This window comes from Berghia stephanieae, chromosome 8 (genome assembly GCF_034508935.2).
Source record: "Berghia stephanieae isolate SIO BIC M18660-M18661 chromosome 8, UCSD_Bste_1.3, whole genome shotgun sequence".
NCBI lineage: Eukaryota > Metazoa > Mollusca > Gastropoda > Nudibranchia > Aeolidiidae > Berghia > Berghia stephanieae.
In genome coordinates, this window is record NC_088367.1 from 50,110,128 (window position 1) to 50,135,127 (window position 25,000).

Below are 25,000 nucleotides of genomic sequence, written 5' to 3' on the forward strand. Positions count from 1 at the left end.
GAACCTACTCACCTTTGCACTCACTTGGCAGGCAACTTAGGTGGGCCACAACAACTGATTCCAATTCTTAAATTTCCATTAAAACAAAATCGTATTATCATTTCTCTAGAGAAATATGTTTCAATGCGGTTGCGTGAAGGTTTTATTTCACAAAGATTATATCCGCATTACTCTAGAAAAACCAATATTTTAAAATTTGGCCAGAAAACTCGTCCTTCAAATATCGATCGATTTAAATGACCCTCATCTTGGCAAAAATAAAAAGTAAAAATATCTCAAACCTGGGACATCGGCGAGGTACAAGGTATTGAGAGATTATTTTTTTTTTGCTAAGATGAGGGTCATTTAAATCGATCGGTATTTGAAGGACGAGTTTTTTGGCCAAATTTTAAATTATTGCTTTTGCCAGAATACGGCAATACATATAGCGTCGTCGTTATCAATGTTATTGCTGGTGTTAGAATTGTTGGTTTTAGAAATATACGGGGGTTTGGGTCGGTTGTGAATGTAGTCTGAGAGCTGATTGTGCCAGTCCGTGATGAGCGGTTTAGGAGAATTAAAAAATGATGCTACGCGTTTAGTAAAAATGTAATATATGTCATCCGGATATAACGCACCGAAACACAAAACTGTGTGTAACGTTATGCCTTTATAGTGTTTTGATTGATAGAATTTAGTGAGAAAGAATCATTAAAATAGTCGCTACAGACGTAAACAAAGAGCTGACGTCGATTTTGTTCCATTGATTATGGTTGTGTGAGTGGTACCTACTATTACTAGAACGCTTTTTTTGTATAACTGGTTGTAGTATTAGTTGTAGTAGTATTAGTGGTAGTAGTAGTAGTAGTAGTAGTAGTAGTAGTAGTAGTAGTAGTAGTAGTAGTAGTTGTTGTAGTAGTAGTAGTAGTAGTAGTAGTAGTAGTAGTAGTAGTAGTAGTAGTAGTGGTGGTGGTAGTGGTAGTAGTAGAGGTAGTATAGTAGTAGTAGGAGTAGTAGTAGTAGTAGTAGTAGTAGTAGTAGTAGTAGTAGTAGTAGTAGTAGTAGTTGTTGTTGTAGTAGTAGTAGTAGTAGTAGTAGTAGTAATAATAATAATAGTAGTAGTAGCAGTGGTGGTAGTGGTAGTAGTAGTAGTAGTAGTAGTAGTAGTAGTAGTAGTAGTAGTAGTCGTAGTCGTAGTAGTAGTAGTAGTAGTAGTAGTAGTAGTAGTAGTAGTAGTAGTAGTATAGTAGTAGTAGTAGTAGTAGTAGTAGTAGTAGTAGTAGTAGTAGTAAAAGTAGTAGTAGTAGTAGTAGTAGTAGTAGTAGTAGAAGAAGAAGAAGAAGAAGAAGAAGTAGTAGTAGTAGTAGTAGTAGTAGTAGTAGTAGTAGTAGTAGTAGTAGTAGTATAGTAGTAATAGTAGTAGTAGTAGTAGTAGTAGTAGTAGTAGTAGTAGTAGTAGTAGTAGTAGTAGTAGAAGTTGTATTAGTAGTAGTAGTAGTAGTAATAGATGTTGTAGTAGTAGTAGTAGTAGTAGTAGTAGTAGTAGTAGTAGTAGTAGTAGTAGTAGTAGTAGTAGTAGAAGTAGTAGTAGTAGTAGAAGTAGTAGTAGTAGTAGTAGTAGTAGTAGTAGTAGTAGTAGTAGTAGTAGTAGTTGTAGTAGTAGTAGTAGTAATAGTAGAACTAACAGTAGTAGTAATAATAGTAATAATAGTTTTATTAGGATCGGCAACGAAGATGATATTGAAGATAACGAAGATGGCGATGATTGTTAGACGACATCAAATACGTGGAATTGGGACAGGTGTAAATGAAATCATTCCCAGGTAAAAAGGTGTTGCGGGAATTGATATTCTATTTGTATTTATTCGCTCATAATTTTATCACTGAAGAAACCAGCTGTTCTCATCCATCAAGTCAGTTCACTATGTCATCTTCTGTATCCATCACAGACGCTCAAAGCTGACAGAACAGACTAGATTCATTTTGGACAGAACACAGAAAACGTATTGATTGTTCAAAGTTGACGTCACTCAGGTCTTTGTTATTTTTTTTTTTTTGCCATCCGCGTTTTTGAGTAATGCTCACTGAACTGCATTAACCCGACTATAAACGTTCATGGATACACACAGTTTTGTGTGTTGGTCCGTTATATGTCCGGATGGCAATGTTGTGACCTTCTTAGCCAAGGGCATACTATCTTTTCCCTTCACAATGATTTTTTTTTCTGATCCGGGTACGAGCCAAGACTGTGCTTCGCTGCCCCTAAACTCTGAAGTGACGATTTTCACGATCGGCGGATCAAACCTCTGAAGTCCAAATGTGACCATCAGTGGATCAAGCTCTACATAGAGTAGATTCAGGCTTACCGGCCACACAAGCCTTATCTGTGGCCGTCTCAGAGAATGGAAGCCTGTTGGCCAGAAATAAGACCAATGCTGTATAGTGATATCGTAAAATCAAGAGATGAAGTGAATTGAAAAGTTACAGATGACAATAGAGAATAATTTTATTTTTTAGATGTCGTAAAATGTAACGCTCAAGTGGCCGGTTTCAGGTGAACCAGCCGATTTTGCACCCTAAGCAGTCTTATCCATGTTCTCCACGCATAATGATATTCGTGACATTTTGATACTACCGGACACTTATGGAACTTTAAGGTCCAACCGGACACCCTTCACGGATGTTGAAAAACACTGTTTCCTTTTGTTTTTTTAATACGAACTTTATGCACCATGTTTTATTTGATTTTGGGCAGATGCCATCAGAGGTCTGACCCGACCCGTCCAAGATGAAATAAAACATGGTGCGGAAGTGAGTATATGAAGACTTCAGAAGTTTGATCCACAGACCATGCTGATATTGATAGATAGTATGCGCTTGGCTAAGAAGCTCATAACATTGCCATCCGGAAGTATAACGGACCAACACACAAAACTGTGTGTATCCATGAACGTTTATAGTCAGGTTACTACAGTTCAGTGAGCATTACTCATAAACGCGGATGGCAAAAAAAAAAAACAATAACAAAGACCTGAGTGACGTCATCTTCGAGCTATCTATATTGGTCGATCAATACCATTCAAATCTCGTCAAGAAATGTTCAAAATTTAAACCTCATTGAAATATCAGGTCGTGTAAGAGACTGTGTCAAGTGTAATTAATAGGGGGTCCCGATAGTATAGTTGGTAGAGCACTCGCTTCACACGCACAGGGACAAAGATCGATCCCGGGTGCAGTCGAGATTATTTTTTCCCAACCCTCCCCCCACACACACACTCAACACACACACACACACACCCTGTCCAGCCAGCTGGGTCTGTTACATCTACCGGGAAGGACTTAGTAATAGACTAGCGTCCTACCCAAAGGGCTACAAGCAATTGCTATTGTCCGTTTCACGCTATAGATACCGGGATAAACTCCGGCTCCGCGGGTCGATTGGATCACGTATTTTGTTTGTTTGTTTGTTTGTTTGTTTATTGTTTTGTTTTTTGGCCAATATAATAAAAGAGTGTTTTGTTACAGTACGAATGTTAGCATATCATGATTCATAGGTGTGTCTATATTTATCTTTACAAGTGTGTGGGTCAACCAGTTCTAGTTTTTGCAGAACTCCGGAGCGTTGCTTTTAAATTTCAATTTTAAACTGTAAACACGCATATAAGGCTATGAAAAAAACAAAACAACTTGAGCTTTTGTATAGGGCAATTCCCAAAAGGACGTGCTCAAAGTGATTTGCAAAAGGTCTCTCCCCAAAAGCAACACGTAACATGTAGAACGAGAAATGAATTGACGCCAGTTAAGCGATCTTACAATTTTTTTTCCCGACAAAGACAATACTGTTAACGGCCAGGTACTCGTTTTATACTTGAGTGCGGTGATATATATATATATATATATATATATATATATATATATATATTATATATATATATATATATATAAAATATATATATATATATATATATATATATTGAATCGTGTTTGATACAAATATGGTACGAAAAGTGCTCGACATGTAGTAATGGAGCGAATTATTATTTAAAATATTTACCACAATGTTTGGGGCAGTCTACATCGATGTTTCAGGCTTAATTTGCCATCTTCAGGACTGAGTTGTTTTGTTGACTATATACTTATATATATATATATATATATATATATATATATATATATATATATATATATATATATATATATATATATAATATTTCAAATAACAGACGCTCACATTTTTATGGCTGGAACAATTAGATTTATTAGTCCGACGTCACGTCGCCCAGCAACGGCGAGCAGCCTGGTTCTAAACTAAGAAAATCGGTACTTTTTATTCTTCATGCTGGCTAGAACTTTTCATTTGTCATGTGATCAGAAGGTACAAAAGTCAAATCATGATCATATTTATAATGTTTTTCTCATCCGGATACACTTTTATGCTCGTCGGAGAAATATTTCATAATGGTTTCCACCATTGTTCCGATAGTTTAGAGCCAGTTACTAAGTTACAATGCGTCATTACGAGGGAAGTGACGTCATGACTGTTGAAGCCTTTGACCAATCAATTCATGGAATTTGTGACACACCTTCTCACACGTGCTCGGACAAACATAGTTGGTTGTTTATAAACAATAAAGTGAATGAATTCGACCCTTCTCTGATCATTGTTATAATCGATTTCATACCGCCAAATGGGTCACTAGAGTTATAGATAGTTCGAAGATGACGTCACTCAGGTCTATGTTATTGTTTTTTGCCATCCGCCTTCATGAGTGACGCTCACTGAACTGTATTAACCCGACTATAAACGTTCATGGATACACACCGTTTTGTGTGTTAGTCCGTTATACTTCCGGATGGCAATGTTATGAGCTTCTTAACCAAGCGCATACTCTCTATAACGCGATTTTCTCGATCATATTATTAAAAACTTTTAAGTCAAAAATCGGTGGATTTCTGAGTTGGTTTTATTCATCAAGAGGTAGACCTGTGAAGTTTGCTAACCATCAAACACTGTCATTGTTTACATTATGACGACTGTCCGAGAGGCGTGGTTATCTAAGTGTCTATTGTTTCGTCGGCCCCTTTGCACATCCTCGCAAACGATGACTCCAATTAATGTGGAAGTGTCCAGTGTCCGAAGTTTGTGCTTGAGTGCTACTGGCGTCCGTTGTTTGTGTTCCGGGGTGTGTCTGTTGCAAATTTGGATGGTGTTTAGTGTTAGTATGTGCTGATTTTCTATCTGTTCGTATAGATAGTATGCGCTTGGCTAAGAAGCTCATAACATTGCCATCCGGAAGTATAACGGACCAGCACACAAAATTGTGTGTAACCATGAACGTTTATAGGCAGTTTAATACAGTTCAGTGAGCATTACTCATAAACGCGGATGACAAAAAACAATAACAAAGACATAAGTGACGTCATCTTCGAACTATTTATAGATAGTATGAAGTTGACGTCACTCAAGTCTTTATTATTGTTTTTTTTGGGGGTTTTTCTGCCATCCATTTTTATGAGTAATTCTCATTAAACTGTATTTACCAGATTATAAACGTTCAAGGAGTTTTGTATGCCCATTTGTTATATTTCCGAAAAGCAATGTTGTAAGCTTCTAAGCCAAGCGCTGACTATCCATAGATAGAATGAAGTTGACGTCACTCAAATCTCTATTATTGTTTTTTTTTTTGGCCATCCACTTTTATGAGTAACTCTCACTAAACTTTAGTAACCAGACAACACACATTCAAGGTTTTACATAGTTGTTTGAGTTGATCCGTTATATTTCCGGATTGTGAGTTGTGAGTTTTTAAGCCAATCGCACAGCATCTATATGTTGTGATATTTACACAACATACAACAAGAAAGTCAGTACATAAAATAGCATTAAGCGCCACACACATTTACAACAAAAACATCGAAATACAAACAAAGACAGACGCCAGTAAAACTCAACCACAAGCTACTGATACTATTTCCCATTGGAGTCATCGTTAGCAGCTGAGGAGGTGCACTGGAGGCACCGAAACGATAGTTACAACCATAAAAATGTAAGTTACAACAAAAACATCGAAACACAAACAAAGACAGACGCCAGTAAAACTCAACCACAAGCTACCGATACTATTTCCCATTGGAGTCATCGTTAACAGCTGAGGAGGTGCACTGGAGCACCGAAACGATAGTTACAACCATAAAAATGTAAGTGTCTTTCTCTTTATATCAATCAATATATTATGCTCTAATTAATGTTTTCGAGCACTTTAAGAATCTACAAGTCCCTACCATCACCAACACACACACACACACACACACACACACACACATGTATATATATATATATATATATATATATATATATATATATATATATATATATTGTTTTTTGTCATCGAGAAACTCACAACATTGCCATCCGGAAATATAACGGACCAACACACAAATCTATGTGTAACCTTAAACGTTTCTAGTCTGGTTAATAACGTTTAGTGAGATGGCAAAAAAAATTAAAAAAAAGATAATAAAGACCTGAGTGACGTCATCGTCATTCTATCTATTAACGTTTAAGGTTACACATAGTTTCTTGAGCTGGACGTTATATCCGGCTGTCGGGTTTTGTGAGTATAATAGTTAAACGCACAGCATCAATACACTTTGCTTCATTCAATCATTTTTTATTATGCTTGCGCGGTACTCAATGAACTCAAGAATCACACAACTTCTATTTATGTGATGCACCATTATGAAAATTGCTATTGAATGAAACAAACAGTTTACCTGTTTTACTTAATGACACTCTAGAAAGAAAAAAGGCTAACGAATATGAAAAGCGCTTGGCTAAGAAGCTCATAACATTGCCATCCGGAAGTATAACGGACCAACACACAAAACTGTGTGTAACCATGAACGTTTATAGTCGGGTTAACACAATTCAGTGAGCATTAGACTCATAAACGCGGATGACAAAAAACAATAACAAAGACCCGAGCGACGTCATCTTCGAACTATCTATAGATAGAATGAAGTTGACGGGTCTTTGTTATTGTTTTTGTCCTTCACGTTTATGAGTAATTCTCACTGAACTGTATTATCCAGACTAGAAAAGTTCAAGGTTACACAGAGTTTTCTGTGTTGTTCCGTTAAACTTGCGGATGGCAATGTTGTAACCAAGCGCACACTATCTATAGCAAAGACAAAGTTGACGTCACTCGGTGTCTTTCTTATTGTTTTTTTTTTTTAAATTTATTTTTTTGCCATCTACGTTTATGCGTAATTATCACTTAACTGTTTTATCCAGACTCTAAAAGTTCAAGGTCACATAGAAGAGTTTTGTGTAATGGTCCATTGTACTTCCGGATGGTAATGGGAGCGATCTATATTCATGTTTTCGTCCAACCGACTCATCAATCACGTGATTTGTTGCTGTCTAACGATTGGACATTTCTGAACAAATGTGAACACGCTTCTTTGTTTATGAAAGTTGTACACATACCCATGCGACAACTGAACACAATGATCAATAGTAATGTTAGATAGTTCAAAATCTGTGAAGACTTTTCACTATGTAGGTCACTTTGAGCACATTTTGCAATGTGACCAATGACCTCGAGCACATGGAAAGTTAATATAGATCATGCCCATTCTGTGTTAGCCATACTATCTGTATAACCTACCAACACACAAAACTATGAATAACCGTAAAGGTCTATGGTATGATTATAATTACAATAGGATTCAATAGTCGTAACGTCACTTCCTTCCTAATGACGCATGGTAACTTAGTAACACTGGCTCTAAACTATCGGAACAATGGCGGACGCCCGTATGAAATATTTCCCCGGCGATCATAAAAGCGTATCCAGAGGGAAAAAACCATACATTTGATCATGTTTTGACTTTTACACATTCTGGTCACAAGACAGTTGCCGGGCGGCGTGACATCAGACTACTGAATCCAATTACAATTTAGTGAGAATACGCTTCAACGGTCGTAACGTTACTTCCCTCGTAATGACGGATAGTAACTGAGTAACTGGTTCTAAACTATCGAAACAATGGCCGACGCCCCTTTGCCGTGACATCCGACGATGTAATCCAATCACTCATAAAAGAAAATGGCTGACTAAAACAATAACAAAAAGCTGAGTGACGTCCATTTTGTTTTATTTAATTTATTGTTTGCATTACATTTTGATGGAACGAAATTGACGTCACTCAGATCTCTGTTATTGATTTCAGCCAGCCATTTTTATGAGAAGGTACTTCTCATTAAATACTCTTAATCAGACTATAGATAGTATGAAGTTGACGTCACTGAGGTCTTTGCTATTATTTTTTTGCCATCTGCGTTTATGAGTAATTCTCACTAAACTGTATTAACCTGACTATAAACGTCCATGGATACATACAGTTTTGTGTGTTGATTCGTTATACTTTCGGATGGCAATGTTATAAGCTTCTTAGCCAAGCGCATACTATCTACAGATCGTATGACGTTGACGTCACAGGCCTTTTTTAATTATTGTTTTTTTTTTTTTGCCATACTTGTTTATGAGTAATACTCACTAAACTGTATTAACCAGACTATAGATAGTATGCGCTTGGCCAAGGAGTTCACAACATTGCCATCCGGAAGTATAACGGACCAACACACAAACTCTGTGTTACCATGAACTTTTATAGTCTTGTTAATACAGTTTAGTGAGAACAACTCACAAACGCGGATGGCAAAAACAATAACAAAGGCCTGAGTGACGTCATCTGCATACTATCTATAGGCGTGTTTGCTGGTACGTGAAATATCCATCTTGCGGAGTGTTGTGAGCTTTTTGATAAAACGTAATGCATCAGTACCGACGTGCACTTATTTTCAGGTCTGATAACCCAATACCTTATGGGTTCATTTTTGTAATGGAAATCTCAAAAAAAAAAAAAATGACGCAAAATATTGTCCATTACAATAATGTTAAACTAGGCCCATAAAGATGTTCGGATGTCAGACCTGCATATATGTAGACGTCGATCAATATACATGATTATTGAATGACGAAAAGATGAAAATAAATTGATACTACACAGTGAAACAACTGTTTTGCTATTTTCACGCTGTTGCTATGGCAACATGATGCACTCAAAAATATTTGACAATACTTAGCACTGTTCATTCTTTGTTTAAACATCTTCTTTGATCCTGTCACATCACAATGGCGTTACTTTATCCCTCGGGGGAAACTTCACCTCTTTGGACGTTGTCAACTTAAGCTCCGTTTACAGGTTCAGTTAAATAATCCACGATCTGGCAGATATCGAGGACTTGTCGGCGAAGTGACAACAACTCATGAAAACTGAACGTGTAAGCGAGAGAAAACTTCTATTTGTGTTTACACGCTCAATGTTCGTGATTTGTTGACACCTCTCCGACTATAGATAGTATGCGCTTGGCTAAGAAAGAACTCATAACATTGCCATCCGGAAGTATAACGGACCAACACACAAAACTGTGTGTATCCATGAACGTTTATAGTCGGGTTAATACAGTTTAGTGAGCATTACTCATAAAGGCAGATGGCAAAAAACAATGACAAAGTGACGTCATCTTCGAACTATCAAAATTAAATATTGCTACCTGAACAAACGATTGCCATTCTCCACCAAATCACCCCCCCCCCACCCTCATTTCCACACCCACACAAACCCCCACACAGTTTCTCACAAACTTTTCAAATCTTTATCTACCACCCCCAACCACACACTCACACATACACACATACACACACACACACACACACACACACACATACACACACCCACATTGACACTTTATAGATAGTACCTATGCGGTTAAACAGCTGATCGGAGTGGAAGTTTACTTCCGGGTGGCAGAAAGGAATGGAAGACAATGGCGTAGAATAGTAAAATATTAGTTTCTGTCGATAATCTTCCGTATTTTTCTGGTTCTAGACATAAATATATTTTTTAAAAATTTCCCGTTAATGATGTAGACCCCTATGCCATTTGTGAACACGACTGGTGCCATAATCTTTAGGAACTACAGCCAGTCTCATCGTTTGATGTAGCGAACAACCTCGTCACGACCACAAGTTTCTGTCTACACGGTCTACACATTTCACGGTAAGTCTGTATTATTTAATCGTTTCCCTATGCTATACCTATACTATGTTACACCATCTACGGCTAATTGTAAGATTTATTCTCAAAAAATCACAGAAGACAGATATGTCGAACCTGACACGGAAATATTAATATGATATGACCTGCTTCACGAGTCGTGATCATCTTAGTGTCTTAGTCTTAATCTTAGTCTTCGAGTCTTAGTAAGTTTAGTCTAAGTCAGTCTAAGTAGTGGATCAATGAGTCTGTGTGGTTACATTCAAATTTCAACTATTTTGCCTTTAAGGTGATGAATTCCTCCGAATTCACCAAAGATTATAAATAATAATTTAAATTAAAAACACCAGGGCAGGCGATGACTATGAAATCAATGTGATCCCGAGTCCAAATCTAAACTGATATAATACAGTAACAAAACACCATGCCCATAAGACTGTTTTAAAAGCCCCACCCCATTCCAAGGGACTGAGCTTGATCCCGAGTGAATTTATTTTTCTCATCCCACTCCCCTTATCAATCCAGCAGTGATTGGGTAGCTGAGTCTGTTAGATCTAGCGGAAAGTACTTTGACATAGACTAGAGTCCTATCTAAAGGGTAGCAATTGCTATGGCCCGTTTCGCGCTTTTCAAACCAGGTTAAACTTCGGCTCCATTGAATGACTACTTTTTTATTCGATATTTTACTCAATCCCCAAACTATATAATTTTTAGCCCCACGGCTGATGTTGAGGTATGGAATTGTGTCTCTCTGAATAATTCTAATAACCTTGCAGATGAGTACTCCACATTTCACAGCAAATTTAATTCACTGTTGTTAACTAAATGTGATAACAGTTTTTATCCTCGAGTTTCAATTAATAATATTACCACCATTGCCACATTTTTTTTTTCAGGCTTACAAGGGACTGACTACTTAAAATCAGGCCTACAATGGATGGGTGACGGATGTAAAATGGGTTAAGCCTCCTAGCTGTGGGAAAGTGGTACTAGTTGCTAAGGTAACCCCCCCCCGTTTTCATCTCACTTCTATGATTATTATTACTGTTATTACATATTATTATTTTGATTTCTACATTTATTTATATTACTCCATGCAGGATTGATAATAAGATATAGAGGTTTTTAACATATGGCTATATTCATTACAATGAATTTTCTTGAACTAGAATATGAATAACTTAAAAAAAAAAGAAATAAGAAACTTCTTTAATAGGTTCAAGTTCTACTATGGGAGACTCAGTCGAGTCCTTGGAAAAGCCTCTTTACTCACATTTGCTCAGTCAGTGTGTTCGGACATAAACGTTTAAATGGTTATGCGACTCATGGCAGTCCCGTTAACTTAGTTGGTAGAGCACCCATTTCACAATCATAGAGACCGAGATATATCCTAGATGAAGTTAAGACCCCACCCCTCCCCTTTCTTTTTTTTTGTACACCCAGCAGTAATTTGGCAATAGAAAAGCGCCCTATTCGAAGGGTAACAAGTTATTATTTTCACACTATAGAAACTGGGATGAAATCTGGCTCTATAGACCTAATGGTTCTGATGGACTACTTTCGGTGCTTGCGACACTATTAGGTCATTTTCAGCACAATTAAAAGCTGTTGCGAAATACGTAGTAAGAAAAATGGGCTTGGATCAAATACGGAGCAGAAGTAGATCAAAATTATTAATGTGCTTAGTTTTGAGATCGCCTAACAGTTCAATCCAGAGACGGAATACACTCAAATGTTTATGTTTGATTTAAGGGTTTTACTGCATTTGCGACGCATTTCAGCACCAGTAAAAAGGAATAAAATGGGATTGTAAAAATTTCCAGATTTACAATTAAAAGCACACAAGAAAAGTAAGACAAAGAGGAACAAATGTAGATTCCAAGAGAATGCTATCAGTGTACTAAGTCTGATAACACCCAAAAGTCTCATCCTGACACAAGCACAGGTCCCCCCTAAGAGGAATACACTCAAACGTTCGCGTATTATTTTTTAATTATATTATATTAAGTTACGTTATGCCTTTTGCGCCGCGATATCATAAGATATCGTCGCCTAGGCATTCCACGAAGGAATATAGATAACTCATCAAACAAGATGTCTGATGTCAACGGGAATCACCCATGTTGTCCAAGTGAGCAAATTGGGGGTTAATAATCTTGCTCAAGGAAAAAAAAACGAAAGTGCCTGAAGCGGGGCTCGAACCTGGGTCATCCGGATCACAGTGCAATGCCTTAACCACTCGGCCACTTCGCCCCCCATATTATATATACACACATATATATAATATAATAAAAAAATTTACGCGAACTGATTTACAAGACAAAGAAATTTTTTTTCCCAAAACCAACAATATTCATTTGACTGTTTCCCTCTCAGCCAATGACTCCGGCAGTCGAAAGGACAAAACCAAGTAATCTCATTCCAAGACAAGGACATAAAGAAACTTGGAAAACAATATAAGGGATAGAGGACATAGCATGACCTCTTGCCACCATGGGAAGTCAAAGACCCCACCCAGTCTATTGTTTATAAAATGTTAATTATAAATTTACAAAATAAATTTACATCCATTTGTCACCCTCTCATCTAAGGACAGGGGATAAAAGCATGTAATCTTATTCCAAAACAAAGATAGAAAGCTACCTGAAAAAGGAATACAGACATAGGGGGGTGAAGAAAGCAATAATGACCTTGCCCACAATGGAAGGTCAATGACCCCACACCCAGGGTAGAAAAATGAGAACTCAGTCAAGCATTCACCATCAAATTGCAAAAGCAACGGATAAAACAAATTTTTAAAAAAGTCATTACAGTACTTTATTTTCTTTATTGTGATCCAACTTCATAAATATACAATGGATTTCTATTTATTTGCCAATTCAAAAATATTATTAGGTTTTGAATGTTATTGCAGAACATATAATAATGGTAACAGAAGTAATACTACTACTACTAGTAGTTATACTCCAACTAGTACAATTTTTTCACAAACATTTCGGGCAAAAGTAAAAATTTAACAGATGTATTAGTCTAATGAAAAGAATGAAAAGGATTACAAAGGTATATAAAATCAAGCATTATTGGAAAAGAATGAATAAAAAGTCTGACTGCTTTCTTTTCGTTTCAGGTTCGCCATTCCCAAAAATTGGGTTATAGTGGACTCTGTGTGTCGACAAGTGCTTTCTGCTCAGCATCAAGATGGGAACCTGAAATGTCTGTCTTCACAATCCTGTAAAAGAAATACCAAGATTAAGTTAATATATAGAGCAAATAGTACATTATTGAACTACCACCTCTGGCGTCTATCGTGTCACTGGGAATTTTAATTTTAATATGTTTGAAAACAAAGAAAACTTAAGCCCCATTTCCTCAAATACGCAAGTCATTCATTTTACAGGTCAAAATAATTTTTTTTAAAGTTTTTCTTTGACTTCAATTTCAAATGCCAATAGTGCCTGAACCTTATGATGAGTTCCAAAATGGTTTGGCATATTTATGTGGAAATCTATTCTTTTAAAAAAATAGAGTTGTGGATCACCATTGCTCCGTACAGCAAATGTTAAATATTTATCATCGAGCACAAAATTACTGGCAAACCTAAAAATTCTAAAACTATTTATTTACAAACTCTACAAGTAACACGCAAATATTTTAAAAACTAAATGTAATTCTATCACCTGTGGAATCAAACTATGTATGCTCAGAAAATCTGCTGTACTGTAATGTTCGGGCAATTATTGGCCTTCGCCAAAAAAAGAAACAAAAATAAGAACTGTATTTCCTACACCAGTATACAAAAAACACACATATGTTTTCTCTACACGGGAAATTCCATTGAGTGTTACAAGCGCTGCACCTAACCATCAACTTCTTGTAGATACTGCTAGCTATAACCAATAAAAATGGACAAACTTAGCCCATAATATTTTACATTTCTGGGAATGTTTGTTTTTTTCTTTTATGCCATATAATTTATTATTTTTTAAATTTAATTTGTTGCCAGCGTGTGTATTTTGTACATACATAGGGAATACATGCTTCTGTAAAAAAAACGTTTGATTGGTCATTCTGCTGATTTGTGCAGATTGCCTTTTACCACAATGAAATGACAATTGGCTTGTAAAAATAACGTGTAGACTATAATATTAATATATTCGTTTAGCTTAAGCGGCATAATTTAAATTTAAGGTTAATAAAACATTTCCTCCCAGATCTTAATAATTGAGGAATAAATCAATATGGGTGAACTCATTTAATTCTATCTATCTCATCATAAGAACACTTTGTCACTACGTTGTGTGGCCTTGAGCAAGTCACCTCAGCCCTAGCTCAGTTTGTGGCGCTGTGTTGCGGCAATGCCTGGGTTATTTCAGTCTCCCTTTAGAATAGACTCCAAAGACAAATTTTCCCTAGAGGTGAATAAAGAGAATCTATATTTTTAAAATTTGTTACGCTATAGTCAAAGACAAAAAACCTTCAGAATTTTCTAATTGTGTATGAACTATCCTAAAAGGCAACCTATCCATAGCATAGAAGGACATGCTCACAATAGTATTAATTTCATTGTCCTCAAATTTAATGGATCTTCCTCTTTTATTAATTGTCATTGCCCATTCATTAAATAAAACAAAATTAATCAACATAATAAAGACAAAGCTTTTGATTCAAATGAAGTGATGTTTTTTGTTCAGTTATTTATTATCTCTGAAGTTAAAAGTCTTAAAACTCAACCATGTAAGCTTTTGTACAGTCTGGTTATTTGAAAAAAAACTTCTCTTGATGTCAGTTCTTGCACCAACAATTTGGACAAACTTTGACTTCATTACTGGCTCACCGGACAGGCATTCCTTACATACCTTATGAGCAAATGAAGTCACTTTATATGTGCTCTATTCCCCTTTGTCTTATTACTTTCCTCATAGTCATAGATTTGTGTCTTAACTTTGCAATATGAAATATGATTTTGTGTCCTTTGTCTATTGTTATGTGCATAGATCTACAATCTTTTCACTCTCTATTCAACTTCCTTTCAACTGGCAATGCAATGACCTTAAAGTGTAATGAACGGCACAAACGTTGCTAACCTCACTTTTTACCCCCCCCCCCCCAAAAAAAAAAAAAATTGCTTGATTTGGACCTATTAAATTTTCTGAGAGCGAGATCTGCTTTTATATAGCGCATGCAATATCCACCCAAAGCACTCTACAAGATGTCCCAAGCCAACAGAAACATTAACATGTAGGAAGAGATATCATGCCTACATAAATATTGTTTTAAACAGATACAATCAATACACTTACATTTACATGGTCAATGATTGAGCTAGTTTCTCCAATTGTTGATTGTTCAACTAGAGCCGTTGCTGCCTGCAGTCATTGCGTTTGTTCCTATCTTTAAGACATGAATAATGGTCTGTTTTTTTCTCTGCCCCATGTCCAAGCTTTAACGTTGGAACCCAATCAGGATCAGTTTCATCCAGCAGTGATGCTGGTCCTCCTGTAAAGGCAAAAAAATTGATTGTTGAAATATATTACGTCATTTCTTGCCTATTACAATCTGGTCCTGGTCCTTGTGTGGCTATGTGGTCTAGTGGTATGACACTCGATTTTGGATCGGAAGGTCAAGGGTTCGAGCCTCGCGCTCGGCGCATAGTTGAGTCCTTGGAAAAGGCTCTTTATTCACATGCTCTCACCGTACTCAGGTGTAAAATGAATACCTGGTCGTTTACAGCGTTTTCTTTGTCCGAAAAATTGTAGCGTCCCCTAAAAGGCGTCATGTCCCGTTCTACATGTTAAATGTTGCTGTTGACCAGGGACCCCTTGTAAAGCGCTTTGAGCACATTTAGTGGATATTGCGCTATAATATAAAGCTCAATTTTTTAATTATTTTTTTTTTACAATCCTTAAGCTTTCCGTTAAATTTACATCAAGCTTTGTCAAATTAGAACAAGGGTAGAACAATTATATAGTGCAATTTCCATTAAATGAAAATTTGTTCAAAGCGCTTTGCAATGGGTTTATAGCCAACAGCAAGACTTTACATGCAGGTCGAGACATGACGCTTGTTAGGCGATATTACATTTTTTCCGGAAAGAGACAATGCTGTTTAACAGGCCTGCATCTGCCCCCTGAAAAACTTGCCTGAAAATCCTCGAGCCGAAGCTTTTTCAATAACATGAGCAAAAATCCCCATTTCCCAGAATATTTTCTTAGAATTTTACCAATTCAATAGGCTGTTAAACAAAATGAAAAAGTATTTTAATTAATTTTTTGTTCCGGCAGAGCGAAATTGCCAGAAATGCCGGCAAATTTACAGGCCTATGTTAAAAGCCAGTTACCCAATTTATGCCTGAGTATGGTGAGAGAATGTGAATAAAGTTCCTTTCCCAATGACTCAACTGCTCAGAACGGGTCTGGAACCCTAATCCTTCCAAAATGACGGTGATAACTATACCACATAGCTGCAATGAAAGTATCGGGATCCCAAAGGACAATTTTTTTAAATTGAAATTATTTTATTATTATTATTGTCATATTTGGGGAAAATTCCATATGAAGGCCCTAATTTAATGACTATACGAAACATTATAACTAATAATCCTCACCTTGAGTTAAAATTAATTTCTAACTATGAAAATTATGAAAAGTTATTTTAGTGGATTGATAGAGGTCAATTGTTTCTTTCTTTGGATTAAAATTTAAAATAATAATAATAATAATAATATTTATTTTTGTCAGTAAAAAAATAACCATTACTATCATTATAAACTGACACTGGCAATCACTAAGCAGCGTGTTAAACTTCTGTCACAAACTAGCATTTACATGTCCAACAGCGGTGTAGAAAAGCAGTTTGTTCGTGTTACTTTACAATACACCACCGACGGAGGAACGGAAAAAAAAAAAACTTAAGAAAAACGCAACCTTACTTTTAATATTTCTTCAAATGGAGAACATGTTTTAAAAATGCACAATAAAATAATCTTGACAAAGCATAAGTTATAAACTGGAACATTATAATTCTAAAATGAATGACCAGAACAACAGTGAAAGACTTCCTCATCTCATAAAGCTTGAAAACGAAAGTAGCCCTATCACTATCGGTAATGAGGCATTTGGTTTTGATTTTGATTTAGAGTAAGTTGCACGAGAAATGCATGAAATATTCATGGTCCTATCTGATAACTAAACACAACAAATAAAAGATCATCCATCCGGACCGTGTATGGACCAAAAAAATTAAAATGATTCCTTCTAGACCGCCTACAGACTACAGATTACATCTGAGTCTGAGATGAGTCAGATGATTTCTCCAACTTCGGAGTTTCGCATAGAAAAGTCACATCGGTGAAAAATCTCTCCGTAGATTTTGTTAGACCACCGAGTTTGAAATTTTTGATTTGATTTCTCTTCCATGAAAAAGAAAAAAACACATATTTACTAAATCATAAACTTGCAACGTCAGAAATTAAGGCAAGGACCTTGTTCGGTTGCCGCCAACTCCGTGACATGCTATGGCCCACAATGGCTACATGATGATGTTGGAGCGAAGTAAACTTGCTTTGTTCACAATAATTAAAATTAATTCATATCGTATATATAATATTTAAGATTTTAATTTATCCATCAATTCTTACCTTTAACAAAATGATCATTGCAAACTCGGTGGCTGCAAGTTAGATTTGAGTTTGAGCCATCGCCAAATCCCTTTCTTCTGATCGCTGCCATAACCGCTGTACTGTCTCCGCTGGGTTAAATTTATTATTTTTGGGTCCTTCGTCTTCCTAATGGATGGGAACCTGAACATTTTGACTCCATCTCGACCCTGTCTTCTAGTGCATCCGATGATTATGCAGTTATTTGGCATTTTTTCACGTTTAAAAAATTGGACAAGAGCTTGTTTCACATCAATGTTTACAAGCCAGCCAAGTTCTTTTGCCATCCGGAACTAAAGTAGGTCATTGCGTGACGTCATCAGCATTCTATCTATATCAATCGTTGTACAACACACGCCATGATAAAGTAGGATAATATGCAAACTTTATGAATATTCAGTAGATTGGTGAAGAAACGACCTGGCATTATAAAGATAAGGGCTTGTCGGGATACTGATCCAGTCAATCCATTTATCTTAGGATACCGTATCTATTTTTCCGTTCTACATACGAGTCATTAATTAATGATAGTGATAGTATGCGCTTGGCTAAGAAGCTCACAGCATTGCCATCCGGGAGTTCAACGGACCAACACACAAAACTCTGTGTAACCATGAACGTTTATAGTCTGGTTAATACAGTTTAGTGAGAATTGGATTCAATAGTCTGATGTCACGCCGCCCAGCTACGGCGGCCATCGTAGTTCTAAACAAAGAAAATCGGTACTTTTTATTCTTTATGTTGGCTAGAACTTTTCATATGTCTTGTGATCAGAATGTGTAAATGTCGAAACATGATCAGATTTTTAATGCTTTATTTTTCCTCTGGATACGCTTTTATGCTCGTCGGAGAAATATTGCATAAGGATGTCCGCCATTGTTCCGATAGTTTAGAGCCAGTTACTAAGCTACCATGCGTCATTACGAGGGAAGTGACGTCATGACTGTTGAAGCGTATTACTCATTAACGCGGATGGCCAAAAACAATAACAAAGACCTGAGTGACGTCAACTTCATTATATGACTGTGTCTGCTGGTGTACTTTGTAAAATAAAGAACTTTATTTTAAAAACTGGCCAGAAAACTCGTCCTTCAAATATTGGTCTATTAAATACGCTTCAATAGTCTGATGTCACGCCGCCCGGCAACGGCGGCCATCGTAGTTGTAAACAAAGAAAATCATTACTTTTTATTCTTCATGTTGGCTAGAACTTTTCATATGCCTTGTGATCAGAATGTGTAAAAGTCAAAACATGATCAATTTTATGGGGTTTTTTTTCCCTCTGGATACGCTTTTATGCTAGCCGGGGAAATATTTCATACGGGCGTCCGCCATGGTTCCGATAGTTTAGAGCCAGTGTTACTAAGTTACCATGCGTCATTAGGAAGGAAGTGACGTTACGACTGTTGAAGAGTATTGACCGTCGTCTTGTCAAGAAAAAAAAAAAAAAAGAAAAGAAAAAAAAAAGGGGGGGGGGTCACGATAGCTCACTTGGTAGAGCACTTGCTTCACACGAATAAAAGGTACCGAGATCGATTCCGGTATGCAGTCAAGACTTTTTTCAGTCTGACACCCACGTCCTGTTCACCCAGCAGTGATTGGTGGGTAGCTGGATCTCGTTAGATCTGGCGGAAAGTACTTTGCGATTGACTATCGTCCCAACCAAAGGGTAGCAAGTAATTTTTATTATCCGTTTCCCGCTATAGAAACCTGGATAAACTCTGGCTCCATGGGCCTAATGTCTCTGAAGGACTACTTTTTTTTTCTTCTTTTTCTCCAAATATCTTAGAATTGAAGTATTTTCATAAAGCCACACCTTACCCCCAACCGACTGCTATAGATAGTATGCAGATGACGTCACTCAGGCCTTTGTTATTGTTTTTGCCATCCGCGTTTGTGAGTTGTTCTCACTAAACTGTATTAACAAGACTATAAAAGTTCATGGTTACACAGAGTTTGTTTGTTGGTCCGTTATACTTCCGGATGGCAATGTTGTGGACTCCTTGGCCAAACGCATTCTATCTATACTATAGATAGTATACGCTTGGCTAAGAAGCTCATAACATTGCCATCCGGAAGTATAACGGACCAACACACAATACTGTGTGTATCCATGAACGTTTATTGTCAGGTCAATACAGTTCAGTGAGCATTACTCATAAACGCGGATGGCAAAAAACAATAACAAAGACCTGAGTGACGTCATATTCGAACTATCTATAGATAGTTCGAAAATTACGTCACTCAACTGTCTGATTGTAACAGCTATCGTTAACATAATGTAGCCTGACACAAGAACCCTTTAGGACTTAGTTTGACGTCATTTTTTTAGGTTATTGCGCCGTCTTGTGAGATGTCGTAAGTAAAGCTCAAGGAAACAAGCATTCCATTAGTTGAACTATTGAATACAACTCACGATTTGTTTTCTTTTGTGGCAAAAGACTTGTCATCGTTAACTTAAAGCCTGACACTGACCCAAAAAAATGACGTCAAAAGACAAGTCTAAGAAGCTCACAACATTGCCATCCGGAATTACACTGACCAACATACTAAACTATGTGTCATGATGAACCTCTATAGTCTCGTTAATACAGTTTTAGTGAGAATTAGTCATAAACGCGGATGACAAAAAACAATAACAAAGACCCTAGTGACGTCAACGTCATTCTATCTATAGCCTGGTAACTCTAGAAATGTTCTTATCTAAATATTGCTACCTGTACAAGCGATTGCCACAACCCCCCCCCCCCCCCCCCCCCCCACCCCCACACCCCCACCCCTCCCTCCCCCCACACCCTCATTTCCACACCCACACAAACACCCACACAGTTTCTCACAAACTTTTCAAATCTTTATCTACCACCCCCAACCACACACACACACACACACACACACACACACACACACCCACATTGACACTTTATATCAATCCTTGTACAACACACGCCATGATAAAGTAGGATAATATGCAAACTTTATGAATATTCAGTAGATTGGTGAAGAAACGACCTGGCATTAACAAGATAAGGGATTGTTGCGATACTGATCCAGTCAATCCATTTATCTTAGGATACCGTATCTATTTTTCCGTTCTACATACGAGTCATTAATTAATGATTGTGATAGTATGCGCTTGGCTAAGAAGCTCACAGCATTGCCATCCGGGAGTTCAACGGACCAACACACACAACTCTGTGTAACCATGAACGTTTATAGTCTGGTTAATACAGTTTAGTGAGAATTGGATTCAATAGTCTGATGTCACGCCGCCCAGCTACGGCGGCCATCGTAGTTCTAAACAAAGAAAATCGGTACTTTTTATTCTTCATGTTGACTATAACTTTTCATATGTTTTATAATCAGAATGTGTAAAAGTCAAAATATGATCAAATTTATGGTTTTTTTCTCCTCTGGATACGCTTTTATGCTCGTCGGAGAAATATTTGATAAGGGCGTCCGCCATTGTTCCGATAGTTTAGAGCCAGTTACTAAGCTACCATGCGTCATTACGAGGGAAGTGACGTTACGACTGTTGAAGCGTATTACGCATTAACGCGGATGGCCAAAAACAATAACAAAGACCTGAGTGACGTCAACTTCATTATAGATAGTTCGAAGATGACGTCACTCAAGCCTTTGTTGTTAGATTTTGCCATCCGCGTTTGTGAGTTATTCTCACTGAACTGTATTAACCAGACTATAAAAGTTAATGTTTACACATAGTTTTGTGTGTTGGTCCGTTATACTTCCGGATGGCAATTTCATGAGCTTCTTAGCCAAGCGCATACTATCTATACGATCATTGTCCAACTTTTATTCTCAAATCGTAATGTAAATGGAGTCCTTTTTATTTATTAGTCCAGACATTTTAAATGGAAATCGCATAATTTTATGACAATACTTTTCAACAGTCGTAACGTCACTTCCTTCCTAATGGCGCATGGTAACTTAGTAACACTGGCTCTAAACTATCGAAACAATGGCGGACGCCGGTATGAAATATTTCTCTGGCGAGCATAAAGGGTATCCAGACGAAAAAAAAAAAAACAACACATAAATTTGATCATGTTTTGACTTTCACACATTCTGATCACAAGGCATATGAAAAGTTCTAGCCAACATGAAGAATAAAAAGTAATGATTTTCATTGTTTAGAACCAAGATGGCCGCCGTTGCCGGGCGGCGTGACATCAGACTATTGAATCGTATTGAAGTCGGTCATTGACCCCATTCTCTCATTTCCATGTGTTACAACATGTCGTCATCTGCACGATTGATTTTAGTTTTAAAAATTGCATAAATATTAACATTTCCTGTTGTGACGTTTCTATCACGAAAGAGACTAAGAAGGTTTAACTTTCAAGATTAATGAAAATGTTGCTGCGAGAAGAAGCTCGAAGGAAACAATGACGATGAATATTTAATTGTAAGCTTCGATTTATTAGACAAAGACAGATACTTTGGACGTTTCGGGTTTCCCATTTATCAACAAAACAGGATGATTGAAACATTACAGACGAATGAGTGAGATAATGTGATTGTGGTAGTGGCGTTGTTAAGGTACGAATCGTATAAATTATAGTGAAAGCTGACCGATTTAAATGCCCAAACCGACGTGAACTTATTTGAATGTCTGACAATCCAATACGTTATGGTTTCATTGTGTAGATGGAAATGTGACCCTTCGCCTCAAAACGGTATTAAGTCGGGTTAGTTAAGATGTTGAAAATTGAATTTTTTAGCCAGAAATATCAGACTTGTGTTGAGTTTGTATGTTTTATTGAGGAGAATGGATACCATGTTTTAGGGTGCTAATGACAACAATTTATAGTTTTGACCAGTTTTAAATTAGGCTTTTAAGCATCTGGTTCGTTCGGACATAATACCGTTTTGAGACGATGGGTCACAAATAATCTCAAACCAACGCAAAAACGGTGTCTACAACAACAATGTTATATCAAGCTCATACTAATAATTGTATTAGGTTACCTGACCTGCAAATAAGTATGCGTTGGCTCAAACAAATAGTTTATTCCATTCACTTTTACCATTTTGTATTCTTAGATTTTTATAGATAGTATGCAGATGACGTCACTCGGGTCTTTGTTATTGTTTTTGCCATCCGCGTTTGTGAGCTGTTCTCACTAAACTGTATTAACCAGACTATAAAAGTTCATGGTTACACAGAGTTTGTGTGTTGGTCCGTTATACTTCCGGATGGCAATGTTGTGAACTCCTTGGCCAAGCGCATTCTATCTATACGCAACGAAAGCTTTGTGGGGAAAAGACACACACAAAAACAAACACAAATAAACAAACAAACAAATAATAAAAAAAAAATAAAAAAAAAAAATAATAATGATAACGATAAACAACAACAAAGAACCACTCCCCCCACCTCCACCCCCCCCCCCCCCCCCCCCGTTATCTTCGAACTATCTATAGATAGTTCGAAGATGACGTCACTCAGGCCTTTGTTAGTGTTTTTTGCCATCCGCGTTTATGAGTAATGCTCACTGAACTGTATTAACCTGACTATAAACGTTCATGGATACACACAGTTTTGTGTGTTGGTCCGTTATACTTCCGGATGGCAATGTTATGAGCTTCTTAGCCAAGCGCATACTATCTATATGACATTTAATTCAACTCGAAGCAACAAATAGGTAAGTAAAAATTATGTCCGCATCGGGTTTTGATCAAACAGAGCCCCAACACAAACACACACACACACACACACACACACACACACGCACACACACCCACCAGACGCGACTAGAAGACCAACAAAAGATTAAGCACTAAGTCTGGCTTGGACGGACTCCCATGCAGATCAAATTATATAGGAAATAAGCATTCTTTCTCAATATATTCAATTTCCGTCCGCGACCCACGGGAGAAGTCATAGCAGCAACATAATAAATATAAAATGCGATTCGGCGTTGATTAATTGGATTCAATAGTCTGATGTCACGTCGCCCAGTAACGGCGAGCAGCGTGGTTCTAAACAAAGAAAATCGGTACTTTTTATTCTTCATACTGGCTAGAACTTTCCATATGTCATGGGATCAGAATGTATAAAAGTTAAAACATGGTCGTATTTATAATGTTTTGCTCATCTGGATACACTTTTATGCTCGTCGGAGAAATATTTCATAAGGGCGTCCGTCATTGTTCAGATAGTTTAGAACCAGTTACTAAGTTACTACGCGTCATTAGGAGGGAAGTGACGTCATGACTGTATAAGCCAATCACATACAGACTGTCATCGGTCGCCCTATTGCCGACATCGTTCTAGGGGTAAAATATTGATGTTGTGCGGCTATGCGGTCTAGTGGTATGACACTCGCTGTCGGATCGGAGGGTCTTGGGTTCGAGCCTCACAAGACCACATAGCTGCACGTGTTATGTGATTCGTCTCGAAACCTTTTGTCGTACCTTTAGCAAATTGCTTTAGCTTAGTTAATATTTCGTTCTTTTTCTTTAATTTTTCTTTTACATTTTTATTTGATTCCTTATGATCCTACTTGGTCATTTGCGGTATGACAGTCGCTTTCGGATTGGGCATGGGAGGTCTTGAGTTCGAGTCCCGCTCTAAGCGGCGCATAGTAGAGTCCTTGGAAAAGGCTCTTTACTCACATAACTATCACCGTACTCAGGTGTAAAATTAGTACCTGGCCGTAAACAGCGTTGTCTCTGTCGGCAAAATGGTGTAATATCGCCTTACAGGCGTCATGTCTGTTCTACATGTTACGTTGGTCAGGGACACCTTGTAAAGTGTTTTGATCACGTTTAGTGGATATTGCGCTATATAAAAGCTCGTTTTATTGGGGTTTTTTTTTAAAGAAGTAAGTGGGCGGTTCAGTTGATTTGTAAACTGATCTTAAAATAAAAAATTGAGCTTTAATAAGCTAGAGTATTTATAAAGCTTAATAACCACTAAACGTGTTCAAGGCAATTTACAAGGGGTCCCAAGCCAACAGCATGCAACACTTAACATGTAGAACAAGGCATGATATCCTTTAGGCGATATTACAAAATTTCCGACAGAGACAACGTTATTAACGGCCATGGTACTCGTTTTACACCTGAGTGCCATGAGAGAATGTTGAATAAAGACGGTTTTTCAAACGACTCAAATATGCACCGCTCAGAGCGGCAGGAGTTTAACCCAAGACCTTCCAATCCGAGCGAGGCTCGAACCCAGGATCTTCCTGTCTGAAATCGAGTGTCTTATCACTA

At 37.2% G+C, this 25,000-nt stretch overlaps 1 protein-coding gene and 1 long non-coding RNA gene across 2 annotated transcripts in view; both read left to right on the forward strand.

Annotated features, from left to right (window-relative positions):
• LOC144977883 (uncharacterized) overlaps positions 1-25,000 on the forward strand; it is a 242,023-nt gene that overhangs the window by 80,563 nt on the left and 136,460 nt on the right. The window lies entirely within an intron of this gene.
• Positions 9,835-14,777, forward strand: LOC144978818 (uncharacterized). The gene is made up of 3 exons (XR_013646604.1): positions 9,835-10,107; positions 11,001-11,105; positions 13,232-14,777. It is a non-coding gene; the product is annotated as an uncharacterized LOC144978818 (long non-coding RNA).